Below are 17,670 nucleotides of genomic sequence, written 5' to 3'. Positions count from 1 at the left end.
TTCAAGGAAAGGACTGATTCCAGATTGCCCTCTCGTGTGGGGTTTAGATAGCAGAAATGAGCAGGAGAAGCAAGGAGAAAAGAAAGAGAGAGAGAGAGACAGAGACAAAGAAACATAGAGAGAGACTGAGAAAGAGAAAAGAAGAAGGAGGTAGATAGGAAAGAGAGAAAGGGGGGAGAAAGAGAAAGAAGGGAGGGGGAAAGAAAGAAGGGGGAGGAAAAGGGAGGTGTGTGTGTGTGTGTGTGTGTGTGTGTATGTATATGTGTGTGTGTGTATGGGACGCTGTACTCCAGGAAGGAGCTCAGTCCCATGAGTCCAAATCAAAGTAGTTCCCTATATTTCTTTTTTTTAATACCCAAAATCATGGTTAAGAGAAAAAGAAATTGGATTTATTCCATTTCAACAGACATTTATGAAGCATCTTCTATGTGAAAGGCATTTGATGGTGATCCTTCCTGGCTTTGCTTCTGACTTTCTGAACTTTGCCACTATAGCTCTGCTATAACCTCACCCTCACTATCTGGAGCCTCCTCACCATGGAACATCCCACTGCCAATGCCCCCTTCTACCATGGGTGAGTTCTTTCCAAGGCCTCCATTTTAGGGATGGCAACCTTCATTCTCCTGGCTCAGAATTTGACTTTCTGAACTTTGACACCATGCTATAGATACGGATGTTGTCTTTAATCCTCCTCTCACTTTTGTGTGTTAAATTCCCATAATAGAATGTAAGCTCGTTGAGGACCAAGACTGTCTTAATTTTTTTTCCTTTTTGCTTTTATTTGTATCCCCAATACTTAGAGCAGTACTGGTATATAAATGCTTAATAAATGCTCGTCTTACTTTGCATGATGCATTGGAAATCCAAAGATGAAAACTAAATAGTCCCTGCTCTCAAAGATCTTATAGTCTCCACTGTGGGTTTGGTGATTGAGGATAAAAAGTTTGCATAGATACATGTAATACAAAATAGGGAGCACAGGGAATGGGGGAGAAGTCAAAGTAGGAAATTACTGAAAGTCTGTTACATTAGTCCTGGGTAATGGTGATGAGAACCTGACTTAGGCAGGTGGCAATATAAGGAGAAAGAGACAGAGGCTAAAGATGTGGGAAGGGGGTATACAATTGTCAGGGCTTGATAACTGACTGGATGAAGGAAATGAAAGAAGGACTCTGAGGTGCCCAAATTATGGGTAACAAAGATGGTAGGAAACTTCATACAAAGAGGAAATAGGATTCTGATTGGTCAAAGAGGGTAGAACTAGGAGCATTTGGGTAGAAATTACCAAGAGATAAATTTCAGTTCAATAGAAGGAAACATATACACTCACCTACACACATACACACACACACAATATATATATATATATATATATATATATATATATATATATATTATATAATACATAATATTATAGTTCATTCTACTTTTGGACAGTTTTATTTATATGTATATTAGTTTTATATATATATATATATATACACCTATATATACATGAATATATATAAATTTGTCTATAAACTAGTAAGGTTACTACAGCTAACTAGCATCTATATGGCACCTACTATGTGTCAGTCACTCTATTAAGCACTTTTCAAATATCTCATTTGATCCTCATGATAACCCTGGGAGGAAGGTGCTATTATTATCCCTAATTTATAACCAAGGAACAAATAATTGATTTGTTCAAATGCATATAGGTGGTGTCTAAGATTAGATTTCTAGAGCACTAAAATCAGGACCTTCTGATAACCTGATCTCCCTGAAATTGAGAAATAAAGAAGATTTCTTTAGACTGAATACATATATTACATATACATACACATCTTTATAAACAAACATGTTTTAAAAGGAAGGCAAATGCTTTAAAAAGGTATCTGATAATCCTTGTTCAATTTCAAGATGGCTATATGAAATTGATTTTGCTTTCTAGCCTACAGGTATTCAAAATATTTTGAGTTTTAGTTTTTTTGTAGATTATCACTTAGCTCCTTTACTCATACTATATAAAAATATTTTTTTTTCCACCTTAAGTAGGAATCAAAACAAAGTAGGGAAGAAATTACTCTTCTTCAGAAAGGAATGTGTATGTAGCAAATGACAGGAAAGGATCTTCTCATGCTCATTTAATCTATTATTTGTTTTTACCTTACACAATAAAAATCCCTAAAGAATCTTTCTCAAAGAGAGCTATTGACTACCTTCTTCTCTCAAAGCATTTGCCCCTCTGTTTGTCACTACTAAGCCCTGCAATTTAAAAAAAAATTTCTTTCTTATTACCATGGTCATATATTAGGGAATTTCCCCCCCCCCTTTCTTTCGACCTTTCTTGGAAATATTTTCTCTTCTATTTAGATATTCACAAATGTTTCCTTTCCCAGCACATTAACAGTGAAGTTTTAGAGGGGGTGAAGAGCTACACAAATGCTATTTTTTATTGATTTATATCCTTCTTCACCTTCAGAAATAATCTTTTAAAAGAAAGTTCCCTTCCTTTGTTATTGTTTGTTTCAGGAAAAGAAAAACAAGAATGTTTTCCTATGTTTCATATTCCTGTGTTCTAGCTGATATCTACTTTTTCTATCACTGCATAAATCTGTCACAAGAACATTCAATGGACTTCTCTCAGTGGCCCTGATAAGGCCTCTCTGAGCTGCATAGAAAACCCCTTTATTATAAGACAATTTCAAGTAACCAATCTTGTTTACCTTCTTGTCCCTTGGGGAGATCTAGGATTCTGATATTATGTTCCCTCCTTTGGTTTTCCAACAAGCCTCTATCGTGCAGTTCTATCATTGATTCTATCATGCAGTTTTAAAAATCAATTCATCTACTCAATCTAGGTATGTGTCTTGGGAGGCATTTTCTAAAACTAATTTTCAGATCTATCTGTTGTCTTTTCTAAGTTCAATTCCTTAACAGAAGTGGAATTGTATAAAATACTGAGAAAAGAGAGATATATATGAAGCATTAGGCAGACAACTGAAATTAGGGCTATCATTAATGACCAAGACTCAAAGGGTTTCAGTTAAGTAACTACTGAGCACTGCCCTCTGACTTGACAGTTGTTACTCATTCTCAATGCCAAAGCCTTTACCACCATACTTAGAATGGGTAGAGGTGAATTCTTATTATATCTTATATAAAATGATAGATAAAATATTCTGTCACCTGTGGCTATCAGTAACCAAGCTGAGAGGAAGGAGTTTAGAGTAATAGAGGGTGGGTAAAATGCACTCTAGGGACAAGACATGGTGAATAAAATGGTAAAAGATGATTCATTTCCAAGCCCAAAAGAGTTTAGGTCTTCAACTCAGAGAAGCTGCTCTACTTGCCTCAAGCCATTCGAATGTGGGAGACAACATTCAAACAACTACAAACAAAAGAAGATATCTCCCCGATTGAGTAACTGGGAGATAACCTCAGAGCAGGCACTTGTGTGTAGAGGGTAAGGAAAAGCCTTTTGTAAAAAGTAGGATTTGAACTGAGTCTTAAACGAAATCCGCTGAGCAAGGCAGGAGCCAAGGGAAAGCCTCTTAGGCACTGGGGACAAACAGTGAAAAGACTGAATCAGGAGATGGTCAGTAGTATTCAAGAAACAATAGGAAGGCCAGTGTTACTGGAGTATAGAATATGTGGAAGACAGTGAAGGGTAAGAGGAGTGGTAAGGTAGGAAACATTCAAGTTTTGGATAGAGAAACAGACAGACAGACACAGACACATATATACAGACACACAGAAAGATATGCAGAGAGACACAGAGACACAGAGACAGAAGGACAGAGATACAAAGAGACAGAAAAAGACAGAAAGACAAAGGGAGACAGAGAGACAGAGACACACAGAGAGAGACAGAAAAAGATGTAGAGACAGAGAGAATCATAACAGAAAGAGGAGACAAAGATAGGAAACAAGAAAGAGAGATGGGAAATGGAGAGAGAGAAAGGGAGGGAGGAAGGGAGAGAGACAGAAAGAGAAAGAGACAAAGACAGAGAGACAGAGACAGACTGACTTTGACAAAGTTTAAGGCAATGCCCAATCAGTAAGTTGAAGTGAAGGTAAAAACTACAACATTTGACAATAGTTGGATATTCTCCCAAGTTCTTTTCTGATCTAATTGCTTCACTTGTGAAGTAAGAGTGAGGAGTAAAGGAAGACACCTAGGTTGCAAGACTGGGTCATTGTGAAGATGGTTGGGGAAGAGGGGAAATGATGAGTTCGGTTTTGGATATGTTGAGTTTGAAATGCCCGAGGAACATCCAATTATAGATGGACCAGAAGCAGTTGGTCATGTAAGACTAAAAGTCAAGAGACAGGTTAGAACTGGCTCTGAGGTGCCAAAATTGTGGGTAACAAAGATGGTAGGAGAATCAGCTGTAGAGATGATCAATGAATTCATGAGAGTTGGTGAAGTCAAGTGAGACAGTATAAAGGAAGAGAGGACCCAAGACAGTCTTGCGGGACACTTACAATTAGTAAATGTGACTTGGATAAAATCCCAGCTGAAGAGACTGAAGAGTGTCACATGAATAGACAAACCAACAGATAATGTCATGAAAGTCTAAGTGAAGGCATTATCAACAAGAAGATTGAAAGTCTGGCAATTAAGAGACCTTTGGTAACTTTGGAGAAAGTATTTGCAGTTGAATGATGAGGCAGGATTCCATACACAAGGCATTTAGAAGAAAGAGGAGACTGAAGAAAGTAAAGGCACTATTTGAAGATGGCTTTCTCAAGTTTAGCCATAAAAGTGAGCAGAGATATGGGGAATAACTATGGCTCCAGAGAAGGTTTTGTTTTTAGGATAGAGAAAAAATGAATATGTACATGGGCAGGCAGCCAGGAAATAACCAATAGATAAGGAGAGGTTGAAGATTAGTGAGGAAATGGAATACCAGAGTGAGTAATCTGATAAAGAATACAGGATGGAATGGGATCAAGTAAAGGATCAAGGAAAAGGGTTATCTCCTCTTAACCTCCTTTGTGTGAGTGTTTCCCATTTATCCATTTAATATTTCCCTCTCTTTTTGTTCTTGCCTTCCTACCCCAATCCTAAAGTCAATACCTGATTTCCTGATATTCTGCTGTTCTTATCTCATTAACTCTCAACTTTGGCAAAACCATAGCATTCTATTTTTTTGTTTTTAAAAACTGCTGAAGAAATCATGAAATCACACAGATTTCATCCATTCTAAAGTTATTTTTTGTATTCTCAAGTAAATTATTACTGTTCTTACTGTCTAACAATTTAATTTCTATCCCCACTACTCTAATGAAAATGTTCTTTTTCAAATCATTGGTGTCCTTTTTATTGCAAAATTTCATGGATTTCAGCAGTAGCTTTACTGGGTCTGTATCCCAAAGAGATCATAAAAGAGGGGAAAGGACCCACAAGTTTAAAAATGTTTGTAACAACCCTTTTTGTAGTGATAAGGGACTGAAAACTGAGTGGATGCTCTTCAGTTGGGAAAATGGATGAATAAGTTATGGTATATGAATGTAATGGAATATTATTATTCTGTAAGAAATGATGAATAGGCTGATTTCAGAATAACTTGGAGAGACTTACATTAACTGATGTTAAGTGAGCACAACCAAGAGAACATTGTAACACAGTAACAAGAAGATTATGTGATGTCCAACTGTGATGGACTTGGCTCTTTTCAACAATGAGGTGCTTCAATGCAATTTCAATAAATTTTAATGGAAAATGCCATTCATATCCAGAGAGAGAGAACTATGGAGACGGAATGTGAATCAAAACATAATATTTTTGTCTTTTTGTTGTTGCTTGTTTGCTTATTTTTTTTCTTTTTTCCTCATTTTTTCCTCTTTTGATCTTCCCCCTTCCCCCTCCCCCCCCCAACATGATGGATATGGAGATATGTTTAGAAGAATTGCACACATTTAACCTATCTCAGATTGCTTGCTGATTTGGGGAGTAGGAGAAAAATTTGGAGCACAGGGTCTTGTGAAGGTAAATGTTGAAAACTATCTTAGCATGGATCCCTTTTCATTCCTTATCCCCTTAATCCCTCTGTAGCATCTTACTGTTGACTACTCACTTCCTTCTCAATTGCTCTCCTTCCTTAACTTCCATGATGTCATATTCTCTAACTTTCTTTCTGATCCAATTGTTTTATTATTTTCTTTATGGGACTCTTTCTTTTTTTAACTCGTAAATACTGGTACTTTGAAAGGTTCTTTTCTTGTCCTAGAAGAGGGATTATATTTTCTTACTCCCTCTCTTTGCAAACTCATCCACTCATATGCTTTTTAAATATTACTCTATGCAGATGACTCTCAAATCTTTATCCCCTCTCCTCACCTCCTAAACTCTAGATCTGCATTTCCATCTATTAGACATTGTTACTTGAATGATTCACTGGTACCTCCAACTTAAATGTTCCAAACTGAACTTTCTCTTTCAACATACTCCTTTTTGCTATCTTCTGCATTCCTGCTGATAGTATGACCATTTATATAGTAACTTATGTTTAAAATCTTGACATTGCTCTTCTTTTTATTCCTTCTACTTAATTACTTTCCTGAAATATCTCTATCACCCATCACCTTTATTTTCATTACCACCATCCTAACATGTTACACACACACACACACACACACACACACATATATATATATATATATATATACATATATATATATATATTCTTACTGCCTTTATTCAAACTATTATAACTTCCTCTATGTTCTTTTTGTGCTTAGTTTCTTCTTCCTAAAATCTAGCCTTTACAGAGTTGCCATAATAATCTTTCTTATGGTCATATTAATTCTCTGGTCAGAACTTTTCAATGGTTTCTTACAGTAAATGTAATGAGGTCCAAGGATTCAAGGTACATCATAAGATTTGAGGACTTAGAAAAAACAGGGAAGCTTATCAGGCTCTCTTGTCCATTTTTCCCATTATTTGGTAGCAAACACTTTCTAAATGGGTGATTTGGTGGTATTTCAATGGTCATACTAGAGAAAATAAAAAATAGCTCATATAGAATCTATATATCAAAAGGGGATACTAAGGATTACAACATAGCTAACTGGGTCCTGTGTTTATGGGAAAGTGTGCTAAAACACCAGTACCTTTACTGTTCTTTCTGGGCCTGTTAAAAAAAAAAAACAAAAAAAAAAAACCTTTAGATCTCTATTATGCTGGTGAGATCTCATGCTTTGGGGATTTTATAACTTAGTAAATACACTTTTTGGAATTATGTATTTGCCAGCTTATTAATTTTAAGCATATTGAGACAGTGAATGACTAAACCAAATGCAGCTAATTTTAGAGTTAAGATGCTTGACCCTTATTTAAAGCTAGAGAAATCTTTGAAACCTCCCTTATGGTAAACTCATAGAGCTAGGGGGCCCATCCTTGAAACATATGGCTATTATCTATACAATTATAGCTGCTTGGGGGTTTGGACAAAGGACTTCTGGGTTTAAGTGTAAGGGTAATAAACAGGTTTTTTTAAAAAGGCCATTAAGCCCCTGCCCAAGCCATACAGCTTAATTTTTTATTCTCCAAAGTCAGTATCTAAACTTTAAAGCATACCATTTTGGTGCAGTAAGCAGGTTAATTTTACTGAAGGCTTTTGTTCAAAACTAGAACAGAAATTTCCAAAATTGAGGATTTCACATATAAAAGTCAAATCAGCAAGCAAAACACAAAAATCTAGAAAGGTCTACAATTACATACATTGTGTCATTTCATAATGTAGTGTCAATCTTTCTTTCCAACTTTAACTCTTATTTCCTTCCATACACTCCACATTTCAAACTGAATTTCTTACCCTTCCTTGTTTCTGTGTTACTGTACACTTTGTTCCTTAAAACCTTTCCTCATATCTACCTAATTTGTAATCTTTCACTATCCAGCTCAAATATTATTTTTTCTATGAAGTTATGCTGGGTTTCCCTAATCATAAATTAGCTTCCTTCTCAGAAGTTGCCAAGTGCCTGTCTTTATCTTATTTTGCGTCATGATTATTTGTACATGTGTTCTGTTTCCCTCCTGAGCTCTATAAGGGAAGGACCCTAGGTTTTATTTACCTTTACTCTGCATACAGCAGGTATTTAACAGATGTTTGTTGATTTTGGTTGAATAGCTTCTTATCCTTTAGACTACATTTCTATTTCTACATATTTCATATTCACATATTAATGTTTCTAGCACTCAGAATTATCATCTTAATTATCATCCATTGTCATCTGTAACTAAGGAAAATTATACTGAAAAGATTATCTAATCACTACACTTTTTAAAAGGTATTATTTCTATCATTCACAAATTTTATTAACATCTACAAAGATAAATTTGGGAATGGAAAATGTAGAAGTCTCCTAACAATTTGAATGAGAGGGAGAGTAAAATTGGTTGTTCATAATTCTATAGATGTAGATTAATTAAAGGGAATCCTAACCTTGACATACCAACTCAAGTAGCCAGTTTGTGGGAATCAAAGTTTATTTCTACATTACTTTTGCTTCAAGTAGAATTCACCTCATTCTCATCCATCACCAACTTAACCAACTGTTTACAGACAGATAGAGAGACAAATGACAAATTAGTATGCCCTGAGTTTGTGGCATGACCGTAAAAAGTGAATTTATTTTTCAAATACCTTTTACAGCCACAGCCTTGCAAGTAGAAGACATCTTATCTGGTTTATTATTGATCCAAATGACAAGCCTGAGCATCAGATTAAGGCTATGTCAGAAACCTGAAAGACGATTTCTAGATAATGCAGCAAGATGGTGCCTTCCTTCAAAATGATCCATTACTACTATTGTGTTTACAAAAGCACTTGTGAAAACATTGCATAATATTCTGGTTTATGTCAAGTTGCAATCATAAGTCCAATGAAAAATAAGTAAGCCTTACCTACTAAAAAAAAATAAGTTTCAAAATACATTGAATGAATACATCAACGAAAAGGGATATCAAGTAGGTGCATTTTAGCAAAAAAAAAAAAAAAAAAGTGTGTGTTTGTTCTATTGAGAGCAAGTTTTATTAATTAAAAAAACAATAGATATCAGTTCTTTCTTCCCACATCCCTATTCCTTGTCTGAGAGTCTACTCCCTCAAATGCCCCTACCTTTGTGAAATAGCTTCTGTTTATCATGGTGTCTGACACAGTGCCTTACACAAAGCAGAAGATTAATAAATGTTTGCTGAATGCTCAGAGAGAGTAGATACTAATTTGAGCCTTGAATGGCAATTAGAACTGCCATATATGGTAAGAAAATCTTCTAAAGCATGGCAATGGCTAGATGACCAATACAAAAATGGCATTCTGGAACATCAAAACACAATTAAATTTTTGCATGCAAGTACAAAATGATGTTTCATCAGACTAAAATTTTTTTTAAATCTCTAACCCAGAGTTTCTCTACCTATGGTCTGTCGATAGGTTTCAAGGGGTTCCTGAATTTAAATGGGAAAAACAAATTCTTCCTTATTTCAATATCACTGATTTCTTTTTTAAGTTTGTGTGTTTTATTTTGTGCATTGAACACTAAAAGGGCCAGACATGTCAACTGATGCAAAAATAATTTCACTTTGAAATAAAAACTTTCATCTTACAATCTCTATTTTCTTTATACACAAAAATACAGTGCTTCAACTGACACAGCTTTGTCTTTCAAAATATTTTTAAATTCCAGATTTTTATTCAGTGAAGAGATTCATAGCATTCAATAGACTGCCAAATAGGGCAAAGACACAAAACAAGGTGAGAAACCCTGTTCTCACCTATTTAGAAATGATAAAAAATAATGAAATGAGAAAAAAAACAAACGTTCTGATATTTTAAAATGCTGCCCTGAGAACACCTTTTAAAAGACAATTCTCCTTAAAATAAAAGACATTGCTTTCTAGAGAGCTGATGGACTTTTTGAATACTATGGAAATAGAAAAGGCCATTAGAATTACCCATTTGGATACCTTTTGATATCCAGGGAGCTCTGACCAAAGTTAGGAGACTGAAATGTACTACCTCACACACTGGCAGAATTTCAGTCAGAAGCAACTTTATTGTCTGTCTCAATCAATTAAAAGCTGACAAAAAATTATTTCTAGGCCACCCCATTGAATAGCTATCTTAGCTATTGTTTGAAGAGCTCCAGTAAAAAAGAATTCACTACCTCCAAACACAGTTCATTCATTCCATTTTGGGATAGCTTTGATGATTGGGAAGTTTTTTTTTCCCCTTGTAATCAAATCTAAATTTCACCTTATTTCAACTTCTACACATTGGTCCTAATTCTGCCCTCCGGTGCCAAACAGAACAAGCCTAGTCCCTCTTCCAATTATCGGCCTTTCAAAAACTTGAAGACTATAGCTGTCAATGCTGTAGGTCCTACAGAACTCTAATTTTTGCAATGGCTTTTCTAATGTTTGGCTTTCGTAGCTTCTATACCTTTTTCTTACTACATTCATAAAAATGTGGTTTTGCTTTTTAGAATTTTGGAATTTCAAGTACTGCTCTTCCTTAATTTTAGGACCATAAATGAATCAATGCTTTAAAAAAATGCACATATATGGATACATATATACATATGTGCATAGAAATATCTATGCATAGTTATATTTATAAGTAAAGCCTTTATCCCCAAGTTAAAATTTTTGTGTACTGGGCATTTCTTTGTCCTTTCCTATGGAATCTGAGCTAGCATTTCACTTGTGATGTCCCAAGGGAGAAAAATGAAAGCACCTTTATAAGGCCTTTGATCCCTCACTTGAGAGAATAACCCAAAGCTATTCTTCTGGCATTTGCCAGATAATTTAAGAGACAAAACTCCTTGGGAAGATTTATGTCCATAACACTTGGCATATTTCCTTTAAGTATTTCCCATCTCTTTCCTTTTTAATTTAATTTTGCTTTTACATCTAAAATCAGCCAAGAAATCTTCCCTTCCTTTCCCAATAATTTCCCCCCCAAATAAAGTGTCTGTCTGACCTCAGATGGCCCCATAACATCTGACATCATAGATAAGAGCCCCACATTTTATTTTGGTTAGCCCACCTCTCATAATTCAGGAAACATTCCATTTTCATTCTTACCCTTCAAATAATTATCAGACTTAAAGATCTTAGGCACAAAAGTGGAGATAGCAGAAAATGCCTTGTTCCACCAATTGCCATACAGGAACCTGAGAATATCTCTAACAAGTCAAGAGACAAGACTTGTCCTACAAACATACTATGGTATACCACGCATGTTCAGAAATACTTTGCTTGGTTCTGCCAACTGATTCAACATTTGGGAGTATTCGGGATGGCTGGACCATATGTCTGAGCACTTAAAAGACCCCAAGGATGTGGGCCATTTGAAATGTGAAAGACTTCCCCTAATCACTGGCTGATAAACTGGGGAAGCCAGTGACTCAGTAGAACTTACAAGAAAGAAAAGACAGTTTCTAGGTTGCCCTATTGCTTAAACTTTCTCCTGTGGCAAGTGATGCTCTCTTGTCACAAAACTCTTAAAGAGTGGGTAGAAATATGGGAAGTGTTCATATTGACTTTATTGACACAAACCTCTTTAATCCTTTTTCCCCCAGATTTATTGTTTTTTAGCCATGATACTTTCCTATATCCTTGTGCCTAGAGCAGAATTTGGCAATTTGTTATCTTTCTTCTTAGCTAGATTATAAATTTTGTGTCTCATACCACTTTATAGTTTTAGCAAAAGCCCCCCACGTAGTATGAAGGTAATAAGTGTTGTTGATAACTATAATATTAAAATAGCCTCAATAATAATCATAAGCACCATGGCATGATATAATGGAAGAAAACATCACTGGGTTTGAAGTCAGAAGAAGTGGGTTCAAATTTTAACTCTGCTTTTTGCTTTGTTTATCTTAATTTCTTTATTAAAAAGGGGTAGGACTGCATTATATCTAATGCCAAAATCTTTTAACTTATAGTCTCCTATCCTTTAATATGCCTTCTGAGTGACTAAATCACACAGTATGAGATAAAAAGGTTTGCCTTTCGGTAAAATTCTGAAGTAGTCAAAGTTGTTTTTTGGTGACCTCTGCCTCTCCTTTTTATACTCTTTTCTTCCATTAGTAGAGTTCCCCCCCCCTTTTTTTATTTTCAGAGGCCTAGTCAGGGTATCCTGGTAAATATTTAATAACTGGCTCTCTAAAACTATCAACATATTTTCAAGTTTAATCTACATTACTAATATTTTCTCCACCATTTTATTAAATCTCAACAATCAACAAAACAATAATTCAGGTCCAGATTTGCAATGGTTGATAGTTTTTAAAGTGTAAACGCTCACAATGTTAACAATTGGCTCTGAGAAAGCATAAGCTGAATCCAAAATACCCCTGAGCCTAGTGCTTAGGCTATAGGTTTAGTTTTCTTGCTTTGGCAGCTCTGGAATTCTCAATTTGCAAACCTCAATCAGTAAATAATAAAATAATGTCATAGTGTATGAAGATTTAAATGGTACATGGTATCAGGGGAAACTATTGATACTGATACTAGTCATAGGTATTGAAAACTAACAGGCTGGGAGAAGAAAAATTGTAAAAACTTGGCTTGAGTACATGAAAATACTGAGCAATTATTGCTTATGCTGGAGGATCATGCAGAATAATGGCAATTACAGCTACATTATTAAATGTCAGATTAACTTGGTTGTAAATGATAATTCGATGACAATATTATATTGTGTTCATGTGCATGCTTGCCATAATTTGTTGCTTATTCAGTTTGATATTGTACAGGTATTTACTCCATAGCCAAAGAATAGGAGACGGGGTGTTCACATTTGCAGAAGCCAGAAGAGGGCAGCAACATTATATGTGAGACAACACTGCAACAACTGGACCAAGTAATAGATAGGAAATAGCTGACCAGGGACACCAATGACAAAAGCATAACAAAAACTCGGTACATCTAGGGAAGTACACAGGGCAGGTAGGAGATAAGTGGGTGGGAGGGAAGGCATAGCAGTGGGAGGCAAAAAAGGTATTTAATTCAAGGAACAACCAACAATGTCATGATATGATGATTTGTGGGTAGTCAGTCAATAAATAGTCAATCAACATTAATTAAGCATCTACTCTGTGCTAGGGAACTCTCCTAAGATGGGAATATAAATACTAACTGGAAAATAAAGGTTTTACCCTTAAGGAGCTTAGATCTAGTGAGAGAAGAAGCCAGTCTGGCATAATTTATTCTTAATGAACTAGTTCTTTGTAATACAGTTTCCTTTTTCTTTGTGTTGAGGTAACTAAGTGACAAAATATGAGCTTATTTCATGTGGAAGAATTTTTCAAGTTTTGTAGCTTTTCTTCACCCTCTATCTCAGATGTTGGCTCATACACTAAATTATCTTTATGGCCATTCTGTGTGCCTATATTTACCACTAATACTATTAAGAGGATATACCCAAGTATCCCATGAAAAGGTGTTTCTTGTTTTTTTTTGGATACATGAAAATTAACTCTGCCAACTCCTTTTTCTTTCCTCTCTCTCCAAGATGATTTTGGGAGGATTCTTTCTTGTAACTATAGGTTCCTTTTGTCTTTACCATGAATACTAAAGACAATCTTAAGGTTCCAGTGTTAATAGAATACAGATGGAGTTTAAATATCAGGGGACAAAGGATGAGAGAAGGGGGAGGTGGAAATATAAATTGGAGTGAATTTAACAAACTCATCCTTAGTAGGTAGGATTTTCGAAGGTCCATTTTATATTCTGCTTATCAAACAATACTTAAACAAAACCACAGAGAAATCCTCAAAGAGGGATCTGTTCTCTGTTTTGAAAACCCAAGGGAACAGGTCCCTCAGGAAATCCTCTTTGCTCTTCTATCTGGGTCTAGGAATCAAAAGTGCTATTAAAAAAACCAAACAATTATTAAAAAACATTGATTCAGGGGCAAATGCCAGTCATGGTATATCCTACTAGAGAAATAAGCCACTTCCATTCAATAATAATTAATCCTCCTTACTGGAGGTTAAGTAGGGCAAAGAATATAATTGCAAGGAATTAATCAGACCAGATCTAAATAAATATAATAAATAAATATTACTTTCTTCCTATTAGAACAAATACCAAAATATATCCAGATGAGCATTACACTTCATGAGACCATTGACTCTCAATAACATCAGTTATATAAAATAGTAAAAGGGTCCTCATTGAGGATTATTTTTTTAAAGTATTGTATGACAAGCAGATGATACAGTAGGGGTTCTAAAGTCCTAATTACCATAGAAAATAGAATGTACCAATTTTACCCCCATGTCTGAATCTCTATGACATCAGTGAGCATGTATTCAAATGATTAAATGATTATATATCTTGAGGTCGAGCAGATATTTTGAATTTTTCTACAAGGCTGAGATCTAGATTCCTAGATGGGAATAAAAACAAGACAATGTCATAAAGTGGGAAGTTAAACTATTCAGAACAAGAGCTGATACCAATAGGAGAATATTGGTGAATATTGCTGAGAAAGAAACATTTTATATATATGTGTGTGTGTGTGTGTGGAGAGAGAGAGAGAAAAAGAGAGAGAGAGAGAGAGAGAGAGAGAGAGAGAGAGAGAGAGAGAGAGAGAGAGAGAGAGAGAGAGAGAAAGAGAGAGAGAGAGAATCAGAGACAGAGATAGAAACAGAAGACAGACAGACAGACAGACACCAGGGGCACTGTGATAGAAATCAGTTAATAAATATTGCATCCAAAGGATACAAAAAAGCAAAAACTAGCCCTGTTAATATTCTACAGAGATTAACAACATGAAAATAACTGCACATAAAAGTTATTTACATTGGGATGTGAGCAGAATATTGAAGGGAGCCAGAAAGTCATGAGGAGGGACACATGGGGTGCAGTGAGTAAAGGGATGAGGGAGAGAGTATTTGTATGATAAACAGCAAGAAGGTTTGATGTCATTGGACTAGAGAAAATTGTGAGTAAAATGTAAGACTGGAAAAATAGAAAGGGGCCACTATGATAAGCTATAAATTTTATATTTGAACTTAGAGGTAACAATAAGCCTCTGTGTTAATGCTTGACAGATGAGGCGTGGGGGAAGGGTCGGGGTGATACAGTCAGACCTTAACTTTAGAACAATCACTTGGGCAGCAGATTGGAGAATAGACTGGATTTAAGAGACCCAGTTAGTAATTAGAATTTAAAAAAAGAAAAGAAACCCAAACTAAGAATTGATAACAGCTTGGATATGTAATGAGTGCAGTGAGGAGGTGCTACTGAAACTAACAGTTTGAATCTAGGTGACTAAGCTAATAGGTGGTACCGTCAACAATAATAAGAAACTTGAAAAGAGGGAAATTTAGGACAAAAGATGAGTTGTTTTGGACAAGATGATTTTGAGACGTCTCAAAAAAGAAATTAGTTCTTCGAAGAAGCCAGTTATATTACTATTAAATCACATTTGTATAATTTGCATACTGGTGGTAGGTGTAGGCTCTCCTACATTACTTTAAATAATTGCAAGTCTAAAGAAAAGAATTGTACTAATATTGCCTGGATGATAGCCTACACTGTCCCTCTCTCTATAATATACATATCTATATGACAGTGAATAAAACAGTCAACCTTGGTTGCCAATTATATTGTTTATATTTGTCAGTTAAACTCAAATTTGTATAATATATTTTTTTATAACTTGTATTCCAAAGAAATAGTACCCTAGCTGAGGATTTTAAGCAGTCTTCACTTGTGTTTGACTCTTTGTGACCTCATTTGAGGTTTTCTTGGCAAAGATACTGGAGTGGTTTGTCATTTCCTTCTCCAGCTCATTTTATAGATGAGAAAACTGAGGGTTGCATGGTTTGCCCAGAGCCATACAGCTAGTAAGTGTTTGAAGTCACATTTGAACTCAAGTCTTTCTGACTCCAGATCAGACCCAGTAGGAAATTTTAGTTTATTTCAAACTAGGGACAAACAGTCAGAGTACTGATTAATTGATCAGTGGTACCTAAGCCTTGAAGCAGTTCCAAGAAAAAACCCTGCTACTGAATCACTCTCAACATATCATTCCCTTTTAAAAACTTAATATTTTTTGCTTTCATATTAGGGGAGGAAAGGTAATAAGTATTTACATAGGCACTATGCTACGCACTTTACAAATATTATCTCATTTACTGTATTATAACATCTGGAGGGTTGGGTAAAAACAACAAACTCTTCTCATCGATATCTCCCCTGTAATTAAGAAAAACACTGAAGCAAAAGCAATGGGCAACAGTTATTGCATCTGACAGTATAGGCAACATTCTCTATGTGAGTCTTCTACCTCTCTACCAAAAAGAAGGAGGCATGTTAGATAAATTCAATGTTTCATGGCAGAATATTAGTAAATTCCTTAGCTGTCTGCTCATAAAAGTAAAATCTTTTCTCAAAGCATTTAAAAAGTCCATAAGGCAATAGGATCCTTTTTTTTTTTTAAAACAAAAAGGCCAAGGTATTTATAAAACCCCATTCAAATTAAGAAATGAAGGAAGGGGGTCCAACTGCACTAGGCTGACTCAGAAGAAAGACAGATTGCTTACATGGTATAGTGAGGAGCAAAACAATCCCAGTCTCCCAGAAAAAACAAATTATCCCACTAGCCAGGAATTGTTTGAAATTTCACTACCAAAAATTCTTTATTGGGATAAGGCATTGGTTCTCCTATCAAAATTAAGCTATCCTTAGAGCTATAACATATATAGAAATTAATGAAGTGACAGATAGCTTTACAGTTTCTCAAGTGTTTGTTTCATGTATGGGTTTCATTTAATCCTTACAAGCACCTTCAGAGGTAAAGCAGGTGCTATTACATTCCCACTTATAGGTGATAAAACTGAGATCCAGAGATATTAGGTGATTTGATTAAATAGGCAGAACCAGAAAGTATGGATCTAGGTCCTTTGATTTTCTACTACCATAATATGATGACTTTCATTTAGTTTAAATTCTACATCTCTGCCCATGTATACATCACAAAGCTAAGAAATAATAAGAAAGTCCATGCTCAAAATCAACCAACAGAGATAGAAATTGGATTAAGATATGACTAGGGCAAATGAAGAGGATGAAGAGGATGGGATAACAGCTTTGTTACTAAAGACTTCATTTAGTCTCTAAAAGAAGGATTGTTGGTTTCCAATTGAACACATCAATGTAGTACACCAAATGACATATTACCATGTGATTTATGAACAGTTATAAGTTTTTATAATATTCTTAATTTATTTCTCATGGCATGGAAAATATCTTATGTATTCTCTTTCTTAATTAGGAAGTAAAGATCTTGCCAAAAGAGAAAACTTCCCTCTTTTGTTGGTACCCACAAATATAGGGACTACTTGTCTTTTTAAAGTTCTGTTCTGATCAAATAGTCTTAAATGTTCTAAAAATGGAAAAACATTGTCTTATAAAAAAATTTAAAAGGTGATTGAGCACTAATAAAAGAGCTTCAAAGGAGGCATTGCTAAAGTGTGATTGCTATAGCCAATAGGGACTAAAATAAATTGTAAAAATGGAAGTCACAAAGGATGCAAAATTCACATAAGGATGTAACTTTAGAAAATCTAGCACAACAGATATTTTGATCAGTGCAAAAACAAATATAGGATCACATCCAACAAACTGGCAAAGATGACAAAAGATGGAAACAGTGAATA

The 17,670-nt window shown here is 35.2% G+C and overlaps 1 protein-coding gene across 5 annotated transcripts in view; it reads right to left on the bottom strand.

Moving 5' to 3' along the window:
* INVS (inversin) overlaps nt 1-17,670 on the bottom strand; it is a 218,573-nt gene that overhangs the window by 102,375 nt on the left and 98,528 nt on the right. The gene's annotated exons all lie outside the window — the stretch shown is intronic.

This window comes from Sarcophilus harrisii, chromosome 1 (assembly GCF_902635505.1).
Source record: "Sarcophilus harrisii chromosome 1, mSarHar1.11, whole genome shotgun sequence".
NCBI lineage: Eukaryota > Metazoa > Chordata > Mammalia > Dasyuromorphia > Dasyuridae > Sarcophilus > Sarcophilus harrisii.
This window is presented reverse-complemented; position numbering and strand designations above follow the sequence as displayed.